Source organism: Hyla sarda, chromosome 2 (assembly GCF_029499605.1).
Source record: "Hyla sarda isolate aHylSar1 chromosome 2, aHylSar1.hap1, whole genome shotgun sequence".
Classification (NCBI taxonomy): Eukaryota; Metazoa; Chordata; class Amphibia; order Anura; family Hylidae; genus Hyla; species Hyla sarda.
The window spans coordinates 419,768,986-419,788,398 of record NC_079190.1 but is presented as its reverse complement, the minus strand read 5'-3'; the positions used below and the strand labels follow the sequence as shown (position 1 = coordinate 419,788,398).

At 44.7% G+C, this 19,413-nt stretch overlaps 1 protein-coding gene and 1 pseudogene across 3 annotated transcripts in view; both read left to right on the top strand.

Moving 5' to 3' along the window:
* The window catches only part of MID1 (midline 1), a 465,347-nt gene that overhangs the window by 264,637 nt on the left and 181,297 nt on the right, over positions 1-19,413 (top strand). The gene's annotated exons all lie outside the window — the stretch shown is intronic.
* Positions 13,045-13,124, top strand: LOC130360019 (U2 spliceosomal RNA; annotated as a pseudogene).

Sequence of the window (19,413 nt, the reverse complement as noted above, 5' to 3'; positions counted from 1 at the left end):
ATAAATATTTGTAGAATACCACAACAATATTTAGGGGTAAAAATTATTTAGCATTTAGTTATACACACTCAACACTTTAATTTTATAGCTGCAATTTTAAAATCTTGTCTTACTGTCCTGTTTTAATGATCTTCAAAAGCAATGATATATGCAGAGTATAACTCATAAACATAGAGAGTGGAATTGCTATGTATAAATACACTTTCCAAAAAAATAAAGGGAACAGTTAAACAACACAATGTAACTCCAAGTCAATCACACCTCTGTGAAATCGCACTGTCCACTCAGGAAGCAACACTGATTTACAATCAATTTCACATGCTGTTGTGCAAATGGAACAGACAACAGGTGGAAATTATAGGCAATTAGCAAGACACCCACAATAAAGGAGTGGTTCAGCAGGCAGTGACCACAGACCACTTCTCAGTTTCTATGCTTCCTGGCTGATGTTTTGGTCACTTTTGAATGTTGGTGGTGCTTTCACTCTAGTGGTAGCAGGAGACAGAGTCTAAAACCCACACAAGTGGCTCAGGTAGTGCAGCTCATCCAGGATGACACATCAATGCAAGCTGTGACAAGAAGGTTTTCTGTGTCAGCATAGTGTCAAGAGCATGGAGGCGCTACCAGGAGACAGGCCAGTACATCAGGAGACATGGAGGAGGCCGTAGGAGGGGAACAACCCAGCAGCAGGACTGCTACCTCCACCTTTGTGCTAGGAGGAGCAGGAGAAGCACTGCAAGAGCCCTGCAAAATGACCTCCAGCAGGCCACAAATGTGCATGTGTCCACTCAAATGGTCAGAAACAGACACCATGAGTGTGTTATGAGGGCCCAACGTCAACAGGTTGGGGTTTTTCTTACAGCCCAACAATGAGCAGGACATTTGGCATTTGCCAGAGAACACCAAGATTGGCAAATTCGTCATTGGCGCCATGTGCTCTTCACAGACGAAAGCAGGTTCACACTGAGCACATGTGACAGACGTGACAGAGTCTGGAGACGCCATGGAGAACATTTTGCTGTCTGCAACATCCTCCAGCGGTTTGGCAGTGGTTCAGTAGTGGTGTGAGTAGGCATTTCTTTGGGGGCCGCATAGCCCTCCATGTGCTTGCCAGAGGTAGCCTGACTGCCATTAGGTACCAAGATGATATCCTCAGACCCCTTGTGAGATCATATGCTGGTGCGGTTGGCCCTGGGATCCTTTTAATGCAAGACAATGCTAGAACTTATGTGCCTGGAGACTCAGCAGTTCCTGCAAGAGGAAGGCATTGATGCTATGGACTGGCCCGCCCGTTCCCCAGACCTGAATCCGATTGAGCACATCTGGGACATCATGTCTCGCTCCATCCACCAACACCACATTGCACCACAGACTGTTCAGGAGTTGTGGGATGCTTTAGTCCAGGTCTGGAACATTGTAGGGAGGTCATACGGGCATGTGGAGGCCACACACACTACTGAGCCTCATTTTGACTTGTTTTAAGGACATTACATAAAGTTGGATCAGCCTGTAGTGTGGTTTTCCACTTTGGTTTTGAGTGTGACTCCATATCCAGACCTCCATGGGTTGATAAATTTGATTTTCATTGAACATTTTTGTATGATTTTGTTGTCAGCACATTCAACTATGTAAAGATGAAAGTATTTCATATGATTAGTTCATTCATTCAGATCTAGGATGTGTTATCTTAGTGTTTTCTTAATTTTTTTGAGCAGTGTATGAATTTAGAATATACTCATTAAATATGGTACAGATTGACATCCCTCCAATATTGTCTTTGTTACCTTCCTATCAATTTATACCTTTCATGTGTATCCATTATTCCTATATATTTTATGATGTAATGATGTCTTTTTAGAGGCAGAATTACATTTATAAGTAAAGGTCAGAGGTAGCTGAAAGCTATTGTGAAAATGCAGTGAATAACATTGTTAGCGCAGTGGGTAGGATTTGTCATAGTAAATTATATGAGAGTAGATTGTTAAAATGTGGAAAATACAGTGATGGAGTGAATAATGATGCATAAACTTGTTATCATTTTTGTTGAACTATAACACAGAATAATTGATTTTCCACTTCCATATATTGTGTAAGGAGACAAACCTCCCCGACATAGCGTTCCATTAGGTAATATCCTTAAGAGGAAATTACATGCATTTTATTATATATATATATATATATATATATATATATATATATATATATATATATATATATATATTTTTTTTTTTTTTATTATTATTATTATTATGTTCTATTAAAATGATATATGTGCTAGATACTAAGCAGAGGACTTGAATTGATCAAGACTGGCATTTCTTGATAAAATAATATATTGGTTTATATTTTTCTTTGTATTTTTAAGTTGAATAATACGCCTTTGGGTCTAGGTGGTGCTCTAGTTAACCTTGAAAATTGAATTGTGAGCTACACTATTTTTTATTTCTATTTTTTATTTCTAAGAAAGATTGTAATGGGATGCTCCAAATTTAAAAGCACATGAGAAAAAAGGGAGAGTAAAGGTACTCCTTGCATAGTACAGCAGGGGGATAGCAGTGTACATTACCGAGGGTTCACTACAGGCGATACGTACTCACCTGGTTTTGTTGTGCAGCAGGAGGCACAACACTTTTTACTGTGTTATAATAAAATTCAAACTTTTCAATGCCACATGGTTAGAAAAGTCTATTCTACAATTAAGGAAATCATTTATTCCTCATTTAGAAAAAAAATATTCTGTTTCTTAGGAGTTATTCCATGATCTTCAGTGGCAGATTCGCTTATAACCACTCTTTATCCATTTTATTCAGTACTAGCTGAGTACCCGGCGTTGCCCGGTTTTTCCTTCCTAATCCTTGTTGGGGAGGAAAATAAACAAAGGAGGAAGCTTTTCACTTCATATCCCGTCCTCATATACTGTTGTCATATCCCAACCCCCTATCCCGTCCTCCTATCCCGACCTCCTATCCCGACCTCCTATCCCATCCTCCTATCTCGACCTCCTATCTCGACCTCCTATCCTGATCTCCTATCCTGTCCTCCTATTTTGACATCCTATCTCGAACTCCTATCTCGACCTTCTATGCCGTTCTCCTATCCTTACCTCCGATCCCGTCCTCCTATTCTTATCTCGACCTCCTATCCCATCCTCCTCTCCCGACCTCCAATCCCGTCCTCCTATCCAGTCCATCTATCCCAACCTCCTATCCCGTCCTCCTATCGCGACCTCCTATCCCGACCTCCTATCCCATCCTCCTATCCCGTCCTCCTATCCCGACCTGTAATATGTGTACCAGGTATTGAAATATCTCCAGCTGTACGGAAGTTATGTGGGAATATACATTTCCCATTGATTTGCATGGGACTTTAAACAAAAGCCCTGACCCTCACAAATGGGGGTAGTTAAGGGTTAAATTAACTATCCTATATTTTAAGTGGACATATAAGTAACATGTGACCAAGTATTATCGAAATATCTCCAGCCGTTTGGAAGTTATGCAGTAACATATATTTCCCATTGACTTGTATGGGACTTTAAACATAAACCCCGCCCATGACAAATCGGGTTGGGTAAGGGTTAAATCACCTATCCTATGTTTGTTGCTGACATATAAGTAACATGTGTGCCAAGTTTCATGTTAATATCTTTAGCCGTTTGGACGTGATGCTGGAACATACACACACACACACACACACGTTGAGTTTTATATATATAGATGAAAAAACTTGTATCGTGTCCAGACAATTTTGCTATTCTGGTAAGAAACAGCTAACAATCAAATGCTAATAGAAATTGCCAATCACTCAAAGTTCAAAAGTCAAAGTTCAGCTGAGGCTGGTAGTGGTATACACACAATTCTTAGACAACTAAAACAACACAGTAATAAATGGACGTTTACTGTATATTCTTGATTACTCTTTAGGTGGATTGATAACAATCTAGTCCTTTACATGAGTTATATTTGATGACAAAGGTGTTTTTACCCACATACAACTTCATATGTGCTAAATTAAATTGGAGGGGGGTATAGGCCAAACACCATAATGTTCATGCAGCAACACAGGATGGAGGTTCCGAAGGAAAGTAATCTGTGAATATAATAATATAAATTATTATAGAAGTATCCAAAACTACATGCAAACATATGTTACAAAAGATATGATTTCTAAAGCTCAAATCAGCTGCAATCGTATCAGCTGCAGACACAGACGCATTCACTACTCTTGTCTGCACGGATCCAGTCATAGACAGCTAGTGAATATGTTCAGGTCCTTATCTGAGTGCTCCCGACTTAACACTTGGACAGAAAATCATGATTGACCAAGTTATTCATTCCGAGTACAAAGTTGAAGGTGCTTGGAAAAGGACCCAAACGTAGTTACTAGCTGACTATGATTGGGTCCGCACTGGCCAAAGTAATGAAAGTGTCTGTGCAGATACAATTGCAGCCGATTTGAGCTTTTGAAATCGTATCTGTACCATGGAGGCACTAATCGTGGTGTGAATGAAGCCTAACAAGAATGTAGTTAAAGTGTAGGCTCCCCATGTCATGAATATAAAATGTAGACTCGCAAAAGGTAAAGCTATACTTTCAAAACATAAAAAGGTGTAAAAAGTTTATTAAAGTTAATATTGGGAAAAAAAAATACTTAGAATCTATACCCACACATACCAGTGTAAAGCTGCTAAATTGATTTGGGTTTTCTGTAATGTTATAAATATTAAATGTTACAAAAAGGAAACTATAGCACTTTGCCAAATATTTCACACGGAAAATGCTTATATTTTATTCTTGAATACACAGAACAAAGAACACCCATAATGTATACACAAGACATGTGAGCCAAGAATGACATGATTTATTTAATATCACTTAATGTATGTATAATGCTAGGCTAGATGTTTAGTCTCAGATTAAGTGGTTTAACTTAACATGTTATATTAACCAATGAAAAAGTAACATAAAATCTTATGTGTAAAATGAATAAAAAATCTACACGTGCTGCTGGAGGTAATACAAAAAACATATTTTTTCTGAATATAATAGTTTCTGTTTTAGCAAAAAAAAAAAAAAATAATAATAAAAAAGAAAATTAATTTCTTAGTTTCCATCAGCATGAAAGAAGTCTTAACTTGTCAACCTCTATTAATATGTCCTATTAGATAGCATTTATGACATATGAAGTCTATTTTTTTTTCAACTGTTAATTTTTATTGACATTTTTTATAATAAACAAAAATATACAACAAAAGATATGGCAAGAAAATCAACATATGAATAGTCTTAATCTGTGTGGCACTTCATAGACTAAGTCCAGGTCTTGCAGGCTTGCCATGTATCAAATGAGTACATCCTTCACATTTTTGTAAATATTTTTGTCACGTACCGGCAGGACAGGTAGTGGATCCTCTGGACCGGATAGGCGATAGCACGGGTTGTACTGGAGGACCGGTACTAAGCAGTTACGGGTCTTCACCGGAGCCCGCCACAAAGCGGGATGGATTTGCTGCGGCGGTAACTATCAGGTCGTATCCCCCAGTAACAACTCGACCTCTCTGGCAGCTGATAGCGTGGTACACAGAAAGCAGGCAAGAGCGTAGTCGGACGTAGCAGAGGTCAGGGCAGGCGGCAAGGGTTCACAGGCGAGTATACGGTAGCAATGGGTTCGTCATCGGGCAAGGCAACTATCACAGTAGGAAACGCTTTCTCTGAGGAACAAGACACAAAGATCCGGCAAGGGCAGGAAGGGGCAGGTGCATTTTATTGGGAAGGACAGTGGGAGGTGAGGAACCAGCGCACCAATTACCGGAGCGCTGGCCCTTTAAATTTACTGAAGTCGGCGCATGCGCGCCCTAGAGAGCGGGGCCGCGCGCACCGGGATGCAGAGGAGCCGAGAGCCGTGCGGGAAGAAGGTAGGCCGAACAGGGACGCGGTGCGTGAGCGGGGACCAGCCGCCACGTCAGCCGCGTTTCTGCCACTGTGGGGCCCGTGCTCCCGGACAGTGCGTCTGACCGGGAGACGCCGGAACCCAGGAGCAGAGGGCAGAGGCAGCGGGCGCTCCGGTCCGGAGGTGTAGACCGGAGCGCTCGCTGTGACAATTTTATTATTTATTTTCATAAGACAACACTGAAGAAATGACACTCTGTTTCAATGTAAAGTAGTGAGTGCACAACCTGTATAACAATGTTTAGTGTTGTGTCCACTCAAAATTAATCAACACACAACCATTAATGTCTAAACCTTGGCAACAAAAGTGTGTATACCCCTAAGTGGAAATTTTCTAATTTGGCCCAAGGTGTCAATATTTTGTGTGGCTACCATTATTTTCCAGCACTGCCTTAGAGGGAAAGTATCATGAAAGAAAACTTATCTCCTATCCGAAGGGTAGGGGGAAAGTTTTAGATCACGGGGGTCCAAGCGCTGGGGCCCACGTAACCTCCTGTTTGGAGCCCCTGCCCTCCTTCACAGCGGCACATCACGACCCCCGCCCAAAGCGGGGGCCATCATGCCCCCTCCATACAGCTCCCTGGGAGAGCCGTTTGGCAATCTTCACCTCTCCCATGGAACTATATAGCGGGTGTGTGGTGGCCCCTGCTTCAGGTGGGAGATGTGAAACACCACTGTGAAAGAGAGCAGGGGCTCCAAACCGGAGATTGCGGGGAGCACAGCGCTCAGACCCCTCACGATCCAAAACTTATCCCCTAATCTTTGGATAGGGGATATGTTTTCTTATATGATACTTCTTTAAACTCCTTGGGCATGGAGTTCACCAGAGCTTCACAGGTTGCCACTAGAGTCCTCTTCCACTCCTATATGATGACATCACAGAGCTGGTAAATGTTAGAGACCTTGCGCTCCCCCCACCTTCCGTGGGGATGCCCCACAGATGCTTAATAGGGTTTAGGTCTGGAGACATGCTTAGGCCAGTCCATCACCTTTACCTTCAGCTTCTTTAGCAAGGCAGTGGTCATCTTGGAGGTGTGTTTTGGGTCATTATCATGTTGGAATACTGCCCTGAAGCCTAGTCTCTGAAGGGAGGGGGATCATGCTCGGCTTCCGTATGTCCCAATAAATGTTTACAGTCATGGTTTCAGCACTCTAGCAGGCCCAGACAATGACACTTCTAACACCATGCTTGACTGTAGGCAAGACATACTTGTCTTTGTACTCCTTACCTAGATTCCACCACACATGCTTGACACCATGTGAACCAAATAACTTCACTTGGTCTTATCAAACCTCAGGACTTAGCTCCAGTAATGCATGTCCTTAGTCTATTTGTCTTCAGCAAACTGTTTGCAAGATTTCTTGTGCCTTACCTTTAGAAAAGGCTTCTTTTTGTGATCACAGCCATGATGTAATATGCGATGTAGCATGCGGCCTATGGTCTGCGCACTAAAAGGCTAGGTCTCCACCCCTTCAACCTCTGCAGCAATGCTGGCAGCACTCATAAGTCTACTTCCCAAAGACAACCTCTGGATAAGAATGATGAGCGTGTGCACCTAACTTCTTTGGTCGACCATGGCGAGGCCTGTTCTGAGTAAAGAGGAAGGCAAAATAAAAAATAGAAACCATGAGGCTGATGCCAAGTGCCCCATGAGAGGAAAAAATCCTTCCCAACTCCAATATGGTGATCAGAATAAAGCCCTGGAACATTCTATCCACATAAATCTAGTATCTATAACCATATCCATATTATATTTTTCCAGAAAAACATCCAGCCCCCCCACCCCCTTGAACTTGTTAAGTGAGTCAGACATCACAACATCACGTGGCAGAGAGTTCCATAGTCTCACTGCTCTTACAGTAAAGAAGCTCTGTCTGTGATGATGGTGAAACCTTCTTTCCTCTAGACATAGAAGATGCCCCCTTGTCATGGTTACCGGCCTAAGTATAAAAAGATCACTAGAAACATATATTTGTACATTGTGATCAGATCGCCCCTAAGACATTTTTCTCTCCAAACCCAATAACCTCAAAGCTTCATAACCTGTCTTGGTCCTGTAATCCTCCCATACCACCAATTATCTTTGTCTCCAGTTCAGCCATGTCCATCCTATACACAGGCACCCAAAACTGGACACAATACTCCATATGTGGTCTGACTAGAGATATTTACAGAGGTAAAACTATGTTCTTATCACAAGCCTCTATGCCTCTCTTGATACATCCCATGACTTTATTAGCCTTGGCTGCAGCTGCCTGGCACTGATCACTAAAGTTTAGCTTACTGTCAACCAGTACCCCTCAAATCCTTTACCTAGTGTTGTTGCATGAAAAGATTATCATAGTGGCAGTCCATATCCAGTCATAGTCCGGAATGGGACACGGAGATGCACTCAAGTAGAGGTGAACCTTAGCTAATGCAGCAGAAGATTGGATAATCTCACTAAATAATAGGAAGCAGTCACGGGCAGATGAAAATCTTAGATGGCTTATTGTTTTAAAACAATAGACAAGGGGGTATTTCCCCCTGCATTTTGCTGTCATCAATATGTTGTATATACAATATATAGAATTGATCGAACCGACTTGAGGCCAGGTGTAGTATAACGGGTACTCCGGAGGAAAACATTTTTTTTATTCAAATCAATTGGCCAGAGTAGAAGCAAACCCCATAGCAAACCTCTCCTGGTCCAGACAGTTCCTGACATGGACAGATGTATCAGCAGAGAGTACTGTGGTCATACAGAAAAAAAAAAAAATACTCCCTTTGTAGCATACAGCAGCTGATAAATACTGGAAGGATTAACATTTTAAAATAGAAGTAATTTACAAATCTATTTAACTTTCTGGCACCAGTTGATTTGAAAAAAAAAAAATAAATAAAATATATATATTTCCACTGGAATACCCCTTTAATGGATGCAGGTTACCAGAGCGGACTTCATAATGCTTGCGGCATTACTCTGCTTGCAGCGCTCCGGCCGGCGCTGCTGACCGAGAGCGCTGCTACCCTGTCACCGGAGGGGATGCGATCCGCGGGACAGGACGTGCCCGTTCACGGATCGCATCCCATGTCCCTTCTCACCCGCTCCGTCCTTCCTCTGTCCCTGCCCGGCGCGCGCGGCCCCGCTCTCTAGGGCGCGCGTGCGCCGGCTCTCTGAAATTTAAAGGGCCAGTGCACCACTAATTGGTGCCTGGCCCAATCTAGTCCAATCACTGTTTCCCCTATAAAACATCACTTCCCCTTCCTGTCCTTGCCGGATCTTGTTGCCTAGTGCCTAGTGAAAGCGTTCCAGTGTGTCCTTGCCTGTGTTTCCAGAATCTCTGCTGTTGCCCCTGACTACGAACCTTGCCGCCTGCCCTGACCTTTCTGCTACGTCTGACCTTGCCTTGCCTTGTCCTTTTGTACCGCGCCATCTCAGCCGCCAGAGAGGTTGAGTCGCTACTGGGAGGAACGACCTGGGGGTTACCTGCCGCAGCAAGTCCATCCCGCTTTGCGGCGGACTCTGGTGAATACCAGTAACCCCTTAGACTCTGTTCCCCCGGTACGGCCCACGCCATCACCTCTCTGGTACAGAGGATCCACTTCCAGTGTCCTCACCCTCCGCCAACCCGGATCCTGACACATACTGTACTGCACCTGGCCAGTGGTGCTAGACTAGCCAGGGAAGGATTTTATAAAACTGACAACTTGGCAGTGCCTACCTCTCCTCTCCCTTTTGCAAACACATGAATGCTCGGCCAAACTGAGCATTCATGTGTATGGGCTAATGAGGAATAAACCTTCAGAAGATAGCTATTTAAGGTTCAGTGTAATGAGGGAGCCTGTGATTGTTGCGTCTGTGTCATGAAAATGTGATAGCCTGGGGGGTGTAGGGTATGGGGAGTGTAGCTGTGCAGTAATTAAAGGGTGCTTGTTAACCCTTGCTATTAGTGATGTCAGGGTGTGGGTTCCTCAATAAGGCTTTTCCTACCGCCACCCTTCCCAAGAGCGATGGGAGGTAGATAAGAAGGATAGATTGTCCACAACCGGAGAATTTCTGTAACAGCATTAACTTTTACTGAAGGTTTTCTGCAAGCTTGAATAATACAACAGTCTCTGAGCATAACAGCTTTCCTTGGAGATTGACAAAGGTTGGGACTTTAGCATTAAGAGTCTTTTAGTGCTATGCGTTGCTCAACTGAATTTAAGGGTTTAGTTGTGGTCCAGTAGTCACGCTAGCATTAGCAGGGATTTAGATTTGAACTCACGGTTTTGGTTCTGCTGAGGCCGGCAGGTTTTTGAGGCCTAGCGTGTCTTTGAAAGTTGCGTAGCACCGTCCTGTTAGTCTGGCATCCACGAGAGCAGCAACCCAAGAGAGAGATAATTGGACGCAGCTCCCTTATATGGGCAGGGGCTGGACTAATGCTAATTGGTCCATACTGATGTCAATCACCATTACAGAGATATGTGGGTAACACGTGACCCAAGGTCCTACAACATACCACCATAGAGGTTACTAGCATGGTCACATGACCGAAGGTTCTGCCACGCTGAACAAGGTAAGTACTATACATTACTATAGAATATATATATATATATATATTTATTAAATATCTACATATATATTAACATTAGAGATAGACTTTAGGAGAGGCGACTAGGGGCTGTCCCACCTGAGGAACCCTACCTGAACGTAGTTACTCTGACTTTGGGGACCTCTATACTAGGTACGGTATGCAATACGGTACCGGGACACCACAAAAAAATGACCATGTTTTCATGACCACCACTTTGACTGGGCTGCTAGGAGAATGTTTATTTCCTTAATGGTCTGCCGCCTGTCACAGGGCATTTCAAAATAAATCATGTATGTATGTTTGATGCCACTTCTGTTTGGGCACCATACCAGCCAGCCGAACACTCTTTTAGCCTTTGGTAATGGACTGCTATGGACACATATTATATGTGAATGTAAAAGAAGATGTGAACAGGCCCTTAGAGGTATACTGCCATGCACAGAGCTGAGCTGCTGTATCCAAGTCTGCTTTCTTATGTTTTGGGGGTTGTGCTTTTGACCATTTAAGACCCTAGCAACACTTCTGGCTTCTTGTGCTACATCAATGGGCCCAAACTGAACTTTTGCCCCAGGGCCCATTAGACTTTGCTTATGCCCTTACACATATAAATCGTGATAACTGCACAGCTTTATGCCCCCATAGAACTGTGTGTCCAGGACAGAGCCCTAGTCACTGAGGACGGATAATACAATCAGCTCTCATGGTGAAGTGGCCGAGGAGATAACCTGGACCTTTCCAGCTGTACAGATAAGTGGGGGAGGTGATTCCTGATAACAGCCTCACATATCTCAATCCCTTTATTCTCATATTTGCATAATTGAATTACTTGAGAAGGGAGGGGGTTGGGTGTAGACTATAGAGAGCTCCACGTCTGTGCATTGTGTAGAGTATGCGCTAAACATAACAAAAACCATGTGAATAATAATCACTAGTAGTCACTATATAATGGTTAGATACTGGTTATACATTGTAAAACATTTATACAGCATAATTTTAAAAATGTCATGTATATATAGATTATATTGTGTGTGAAAAAATGTGGTTGATGACTGTCCACATGCTAAACAAGGATAGATAGATATGACATAGAAAGATAGACAGACAGATAGATAGATATAGATAGATATACAAATAGATAGATAGACATAGATAGACATATTTAAGCAGCACATCCAGACAGTTGAATGCAAGAAAGGGGTGCAGGCATAAACGGTACCGCGGTCCACTGGTCCTCTAATCTATAAAGTAAATAGGATGCAGCATGTGTACATCATGGAATAAATATCAACTGAATTGCATCTCGTTGGTGTGCTGCATCCTGTTTACTTTATAGATAGACAAGCTGAGTACCCGGCGTTGCTCGGTTTTTCCTTCTTAATCCTTGTTTGGGAGGAAAATCAACAAAGGAGGAAGCTTTTGACTTCATATCCCATCCCCATATATTGTTGTCATATCACAACTCCATATCCCGTCCTCATATGCCAACCTCATATCCCGTCCTCATATCCCGACCTCATATCCTGTCCTCACATCCCGTCATCATATCTCACCTCATATCCCATCCTTCTATCCCGTACTCATATCTCAACCTCCTATCTCGACCTCATATCCCTACCTCCTATCCTGTCCTCCTATCTCGACCTCATATCCTGTCCTCATATCCCAACCTCATATTTCGACTTCCTATCCCGACCTCCTATCCCAACCTCATATCCCATCCTCATATCCTGACCTCCTATCCCGTCCTCCTATCCTGTGCTCCTATCCCGACCTCCTATCTCAAGCTTATTTCCCGTCCTCCTATCTTGAACTCATATCCCATCCTCATATCCCGACCTCATCTCCCATCCTTATATCCTGTCCACAGGTGGGACTGATTTGTGATATTGTAAGCTGAAAATAGAAGGGGACGTGTTTTGTTGGACTGGGCGTGATTTGCAAGCCAGACCGATGCACAAAAAGGGTTGATAATAAAAGGTGTGGGGCTTAAACAGTAGGTGTGTCTTTGTGAGATGGGGTGTGGCTTGCAAGCCAGACTGGCACATTCACCAAGAGATGCAGAGCAGAGCTTGTGGAGTACGGTACTGGAAGTCCAATGTACTTGCATGGGACTTGAAACAAAAACCCATCTTTTATATAAGGGTGTATGTAAGGGTTAATTTAACTATCATATATTTTTATTTGACATAAAAGTAATATGTGTACCAGGGATTATTGAAATATCTCCAGCCCTACGGAAGTTATGTGGGAACATACATTTCCCATTGATTTGCATGGGACTTTAAACAAAAACCCCAACCCTCACAAATGGGGGTAGTTAAGCGTTAAATTAACTATCCTATATTTTAAGTGGACATAAAAGTAACATGTGACTAAGTATTATCAAAATATCTCCAGCCGTTTGGAAGCTATGCAGTAACATATATTTCCCATAGACTTGTATGGGAACTTAAACAAAAACCCCGACCCTGCCAAATGGGGGTGAGTAAGGGTTAAATCACCTATCCTATGTTTGTTGTTGACATTTAAGTAACGTGTGCCTTCTCGGCCATTTCGCTAAGATCAAGTGTAGTATCTGTTCTTAACAGTTTAATGCCGGTGGAGAGTCAAGCCGGTGTGGGGCTGGTTGGGATGGGTGCTGCATGGAGGGGGCAGGTGTACCGTGGCGTTCCGGTGCTGGTGCCACACCACCAGCTGAACAGCTGCCCTGATGTGACCTGTTTCCTCCGGGTCTCGCCATGAGGTTGGGGGGTGTAGAGCCGAGGTACTTTTGTGCCTCGGAGAGTGGTCACCCTGAGGTGCCGAAACTCACTGGGTGTGATAGCTCACTGAGTGAACGCACTGCACCATATACTCTTCACCTTTGGCACTCACCCTTTGTATCCCAGCCTTCTGGCTAGGATCAGGGAAATTTTTATAGATCCGGACGGATGACCGGGCAGTATATCTGCACCCATTCACTTACTTATTATTTTTGAATGTCACTGTGCCACTTTGCTTGTTTTGTTTGTACACAGGATTTGTCAGGATGGGGTAGCCCTTCTGTGTGTCCCTCCCGGTGGTCTAGGGGAGGTGTGTGTGGCCTTTTGGTTCCTACCCTCCCTGCAACCCCTGGTTATCTTGGCTTCAGTCGAGATGCCATTAGTAAACAGCTCCTCGGCTGATACCTTGGTTAACGCCTAGGTTGAAGCCAGGTGCATTTGAGGCCCCTTAGTAGCTTCGGTGAAAAGGGGCATCGAACCTGGATCCTTGCAGGTGCTTTTTGGCCCGGAGGTGAAGGGTAGGTTTGTTGGAAGGCCTCTCTCCTGTTGGAGAAGGGGTTAGCGATAGACTGCATCCTTTGTCCACGTTATTTTTAGTGTGACACGTTTGCACTTTTTCTTGCACTTTGGGTGATAGAGAGCACTTGCCTCGGCTCTTTAAAAAAATAAAAAAAAGTAACATGTGTGCCAAGTTTCATGTTAATATCTTTAGCCATTTGGACCTGATGCTGGAACACACACACACACACACACACACATTGGGGGACATGTATCAAAGATTTTACCCCTGTTTTGTGTTAAAATTTCTGTGCAAAATTTTGCGGAAGCTGTTTTTTGCGCCTTTTTTTTCGTACATTCTTGTGGAGCATTTCCTCCAGATGTGTAGGTTTCGGTGTATCTTGGAGTGACATACTTAATACGCACAAATTTATTAACTGCGTACATTTCAATTACCTGCAGAAATCTTGCGCAATGACCATATTTTTTATGCAAATATAAGTCATCATGGACTGCACATAGCAAGATGCTCTAAATAATCGATTTCATTTTTCAAAGAGTGGAGGTAAGAGGAGATTACTATATTTGCCCGCAATTTATAAAACTCATTGCACTTGATTGATAAATTTAGCGCATCTGCACATAATTTAGAAAGGGGTGAACTGCTTCTACCATACACAAATAATGATACATGTCCCCCATTGAGATTATATATATATATATATATATATACACACATAGCTCCCAACTATAATTGAGCGCCTAGAGGGACAAGCCACTCCCCTAACTGCACCCATTACCCTACCCCTAACCACGCCCTAACGACTGACAACAACCCCCATCATTACCACTACAGACCACATAAGTGATTACAGTTATATCAAGTGACGTCTTCTCTCATTAGCATCCTTCCTTTCCTTTTTCTTCTCCAGCTCAGACGCCATTATGATTTCTTCCGGCTACAACTCCTCTCTGGAGCACATGGCGGGAAAAATATATTTTCATTTCCGCACTTTTTCAACAACTATAATGCCCCAAACTGATACAATGCCCCCCTTAGTTAGAAAGTCCCTACCATTGCATAGTTAGATCGATCCAGTAAGTACACATGTCCCTTCAGGTAGTTATCACATAGGTGGGGTAGGTAGGCCCCCCAGAGAGAGCTGTCTCAGTAGGTAAATCCCCCAGATAGCAGGTCCCCCATAATAGGCAGCAAGAGTTCCCCCTTAGTAGGCAAAGGTCCCCCATAATAGGCAGCAGCAGTTCCCCCATAGTAGGCAGAGTTTCCCACATAGTGGCAGCAGTACACCCCCCCCCCCCCCCATTGTAGCAGCAGTTTCCCCATTTTAGCAGCAGTTCCCCCATAGTAGCCGGCAGCAGAGTTTCCCCCATAGCAGGCAGCAGCAGAGTTTCCCCCATAGTAGGAAGAGGCCCCCATAATAGGCAGCAGCAGTTCCCCTATAGTAGGCAGAGTTCACCCATAATAGGCAGCAGCAGTTCCCCCATAGTAGGCAGAGGTCCCCTATAATAGGCAGCAGCAGTTCCCCTATAGTAGGCAAAGGTCCTCCATATTAGGCAGTAGCAGTTCCCCTATAGTAGGCAGAGGTCCCCCATATTAGCCAGGGTTTCCCACATAGTGGCAGCAGCCCCCCCCCCCCCAATCCCCCCTCCCCCTCTACGGCTGGGTTTCTTGACTGTTGGCTCTTGCGGCTGTTGTCCTCTATCAGCTCCTGCAGCTCAGCGTGGCCCCTTCTTCTCTTCTTTCCAATGGCTCCTCACCTTGTCAAACTTTTCACCGAGTGGCACATTTAACTGTAGATGCCTCATAAGAGGCATTTACAGTTAAATGCGGAATGTGCGGGCCTTTCCAGGACGGCGGGACATCACTCCAAAAACGGGAATGTCCCGCCGGATCTGGGACGGTTGGAAAGATATGTAGATAGATAGATACGAGATAGATAGATAGATACGAGATAGATAGGTGGACAGACTGACAGATGATAGAGCAATTGTAAAGGGTTTCACTCTGGGATCGTCCTTTGCCGTAGCCAAAGGACACGTTTTTTCCACAATTAACCGGCAAACAGCGAGTCCTTTCTGCAGTTCTGGCTCCTCGCCAGGTTTACTAAACGGGGTGCAGGATAAACAAAATAAAAAAAACATAAAAAATAACTCCTAGGCCGTCTAGCCACTCACTACACATGTAGCATGCCCTGACTAATAACTGATGGGGTTTTCCCTGCCAGTTTAAACACAATAAGTCCTGCAGCCTTATAAGACACAGTTCACATTTGAACATAAAATCCCATTCATTCAGCCACCTGCTATATGTTACAGGAGCCGCGTCTCTTACTCCGGGAGTCCACGCTTGTGTCCTCAGCAGCCCTTGCTGTGCCCGCCTGGCACTGGACACGGTGTCTCCTCCCTCTAACAGCCACTTCTGTCTAGGGGAGAGCCCAGATTATTCTGTGTCTCTTGCTTTTAAGGACCCTTCCCCTTTCTGCTGCCTCATTGATTAGTCCACAGGTGGAGATTTCTGCAGGATTGATTTCTGCAGGATCAGTGTGGGAAATGCACCCTTTCCTTGCCACACTGTCACACAATAGATAACAGAATTAGAGATGAGCGAACTTACAGTAAATTTGATTCGTCACGAACTTCTCGGCTCAGCAGTTGATGACTTTTCCTGCATAAATTAGTTCAGCTTTCAGGTGCTCCCGTGGGCTGGAAAAGGTGGATACATTCCTAGGAGACTCTTCCCTAGGACTGTATCCACCTTTTCCAGCCCACCGGAGCACCTTAAAGCTGAACTCATTTATGCAGGATAAGTCATCAACTGCCGAGCCGAGAAGTTTGTGACGAATCAAATTTACTGTAAGTTCGCTCATCTCTAAACAGAATGATGAGATAGATTATAGATAGATAGATATTTGTTCCTGTTAATATAATTTGTTTAAATGCCTACAAGATGTTTCTGGTTGTCAATATGATTGGCTTTGGAGCTACATCACCATCGTATGTCAGAATACCTACAAAATTGCAATCTGATGTATACACACAGCACTTATAGGGGGAATTACTAATTACCCCAGTCTGAAAGCATTACTGCCATTTGGAACTACCTTTAACATGTTGCTCTGGCATGTGAAAGTTGAGATCGCACAATATTTTACTCCTGTGACCTGCTGTGATAGAAAAACTTCTCAGCTTTCTAGCTACATGTTAGAAGTTTTAATGGGTGGGGGTCCAGGTACTGAGTCCCTCACCAATTGCTAAAATGGGCAGAAGCAGTGAGCCAAGCACTGTGCATGTTTGTCTCGTCCCCACTCAGCTCTGCTGAGAAAGTAGCACAGGTGGTGTACAGCAAACAAAACAAAAAAAATGAAAATGTAGCCAGCACCTAAACCCAATACACGGGTGCACGCTGCTGTGGCAAGTACAAAACATGCAAAAAAAAGGAAAATGGCAGCAGCACACTTGGTCAACAAAATGGAGGCTCTTAGCGCACTTTTTGATCAAAACGTGTCCCCCCATCCACCACGCGGAGGTGGTCTCTTATCGGATGGGTCCCTAAACACTCACCTACCTCAGGCTGGGTGACATGTTGGATCCACTAACGATCCAACAGGTGGTGTACAGATAGAGTCCATTCACACTGAGGAAAATCAGCAAGAAAAATGTCCTGTGGTTCTGAAGTCTCCTGCATGAAGCAGAAATGATCCAGAATTGTGCTTATGTCCACAAAAATCTGCTCCTGTCCTCTTGACAAATTGGATGGATTGAACATGTCCAATCTTTTTCTGGAATCCAAATTCCATTAAAGAGCTTTAGACGTGTGAACTGAGAACCACAAGACCCATTGAAATCAACGGCCGTGTCGTGCAATTCGGAATCAACACGGATCTCTGTAGTGTAAACGGGGGCCGAACATTAAAGGGGTTTTCCGGGCAAAAACATTTTATCCCCTATCATGAATGGAGGGGGTGTGGCCTGACGTCACGCCCCCAGTCCCGTGAACCAGGAGGTTTCCCAAACTGGAGAGGCAGCTCCCGCATAGAATGCGGGTGCTGCAGGGAGATCACGGGGGGTCCCAGCAGTGGGCCCCCCGCAATCAGACATCTTATCCCCTATCCTTTGGATAGGGGATAAAACATTTTTGCCCAGAATACCCCTTTAACTTTTCCATTTCTATTTATAGAAATCATGGCTTATAAAATAAAACCACTAGGGGTCCCCATATCATCCAGAACATAATTATGTCCAACTGCAGCATCATCTTTGTCACAGCTGAAGCACAGGCCAGTAAGGCTGGGTTCACACTACATTTTGGCTATACGGGGACCGGCTGGGGGGGAGTGAAAACCGGCACTGCCGTATCCCAGCAGGACCCAGCCCCCTTCTCATTTGAATGAGCCGACCAGAGTCAGATAGTGACTCCAGTCGGCTCATTTTTGCCCCATATCTGGTTTTCTGACCGGACCTAAAACAGTGGTATACCAGCCTAAGTGAGAGCGGGACTAGGAATGGTGCTTGTCGATCCCCTGCACAAAGCGGTGGCCGTCACGCCTGCTCCATGTATCTCTATGAGAGAGCCGGAGATACTCGAACGCTGTGTCTCTTCCTCTCCGAGAGGGGGCGTGTCGGCCGCTGCTCCGTGCGGGAGTTAACACGTGCCGTCAGGGCCGGCCGTAGGGGTGTGCGAGCTGTGCGGCCGCACAGGGCGCCATAGCAGCAGGGGCGCCGGGCGGCTGACACAGCTCGCACCAAGTATATATAATTTGTATTGCCCGACACCCGGGATTTAGCCCTGCTTCTTGCAAGCAGCGCTAAATGGCGGTGTAATGAAGAAAACTGTGCCCTGTAGTGGAATGTGACCCTCCGCACAGGGACACAGTTTTCTGCTTTGCAGGCCGCTCCCTCTCATTACATTCCCACTATCCTCCCTCAACTGTGTCCCTATGCGGAGGGTCACATTCCGCTTCAGGGCACAGTTTTCGTCATTACACCGGAAGGCTTCACTTACCCCGACCTCCTCGGCGTCTCCGGTTGGCTGGCGGCCCGAGTCTGAAGAGGGACGTCGCACATGTGACATCCTTCTGCAGACCCGCACAGGACGTCAGTGACGTCACTCGTCAGGGCGCCGCCGGAGAGAAGAGAAGCGCAGGTCAGGTAAGGTTGTCTATGTGTATGTGTGGGTGTCTGTCTGTCTGTGTGTGTGCATGTGTGGTTGTCTGTGTGTATGTGTGCGTATGTGTGGTTGTCTGTCTGTGTGTGTGTGTGTGCTTATGTGGTTGTCTGTCTGTCTGTGTGTGTGCATGTGTGGTTGTCTGTGTGTGTGTGTGCTTATGTGGTTGTCTGTCTGTGTGTGTGCATGTGTGGTTGTCTGTCTGTCTGTGTGTGTGTGTGTGTGTGGTTGTCTGTCTGTGTGTGAGTCGGTGGGGGAAGGGGGGGGGGGGGTGGGGGAACGACAATGCTACCGAATGTGGGGAACCTGCTACTACCTAATGTGGGGAAACTGCTTCTTCCTAATGTGGGGCTATACTGTACCTAATGTGGGGAACCTGCTTCTTCCTAATGTGGGGAAACTGCTTCTTCCTAATGTGGGACTATACTGCACAGGTTAGCTCGCACAGGGCGCCTGAGCA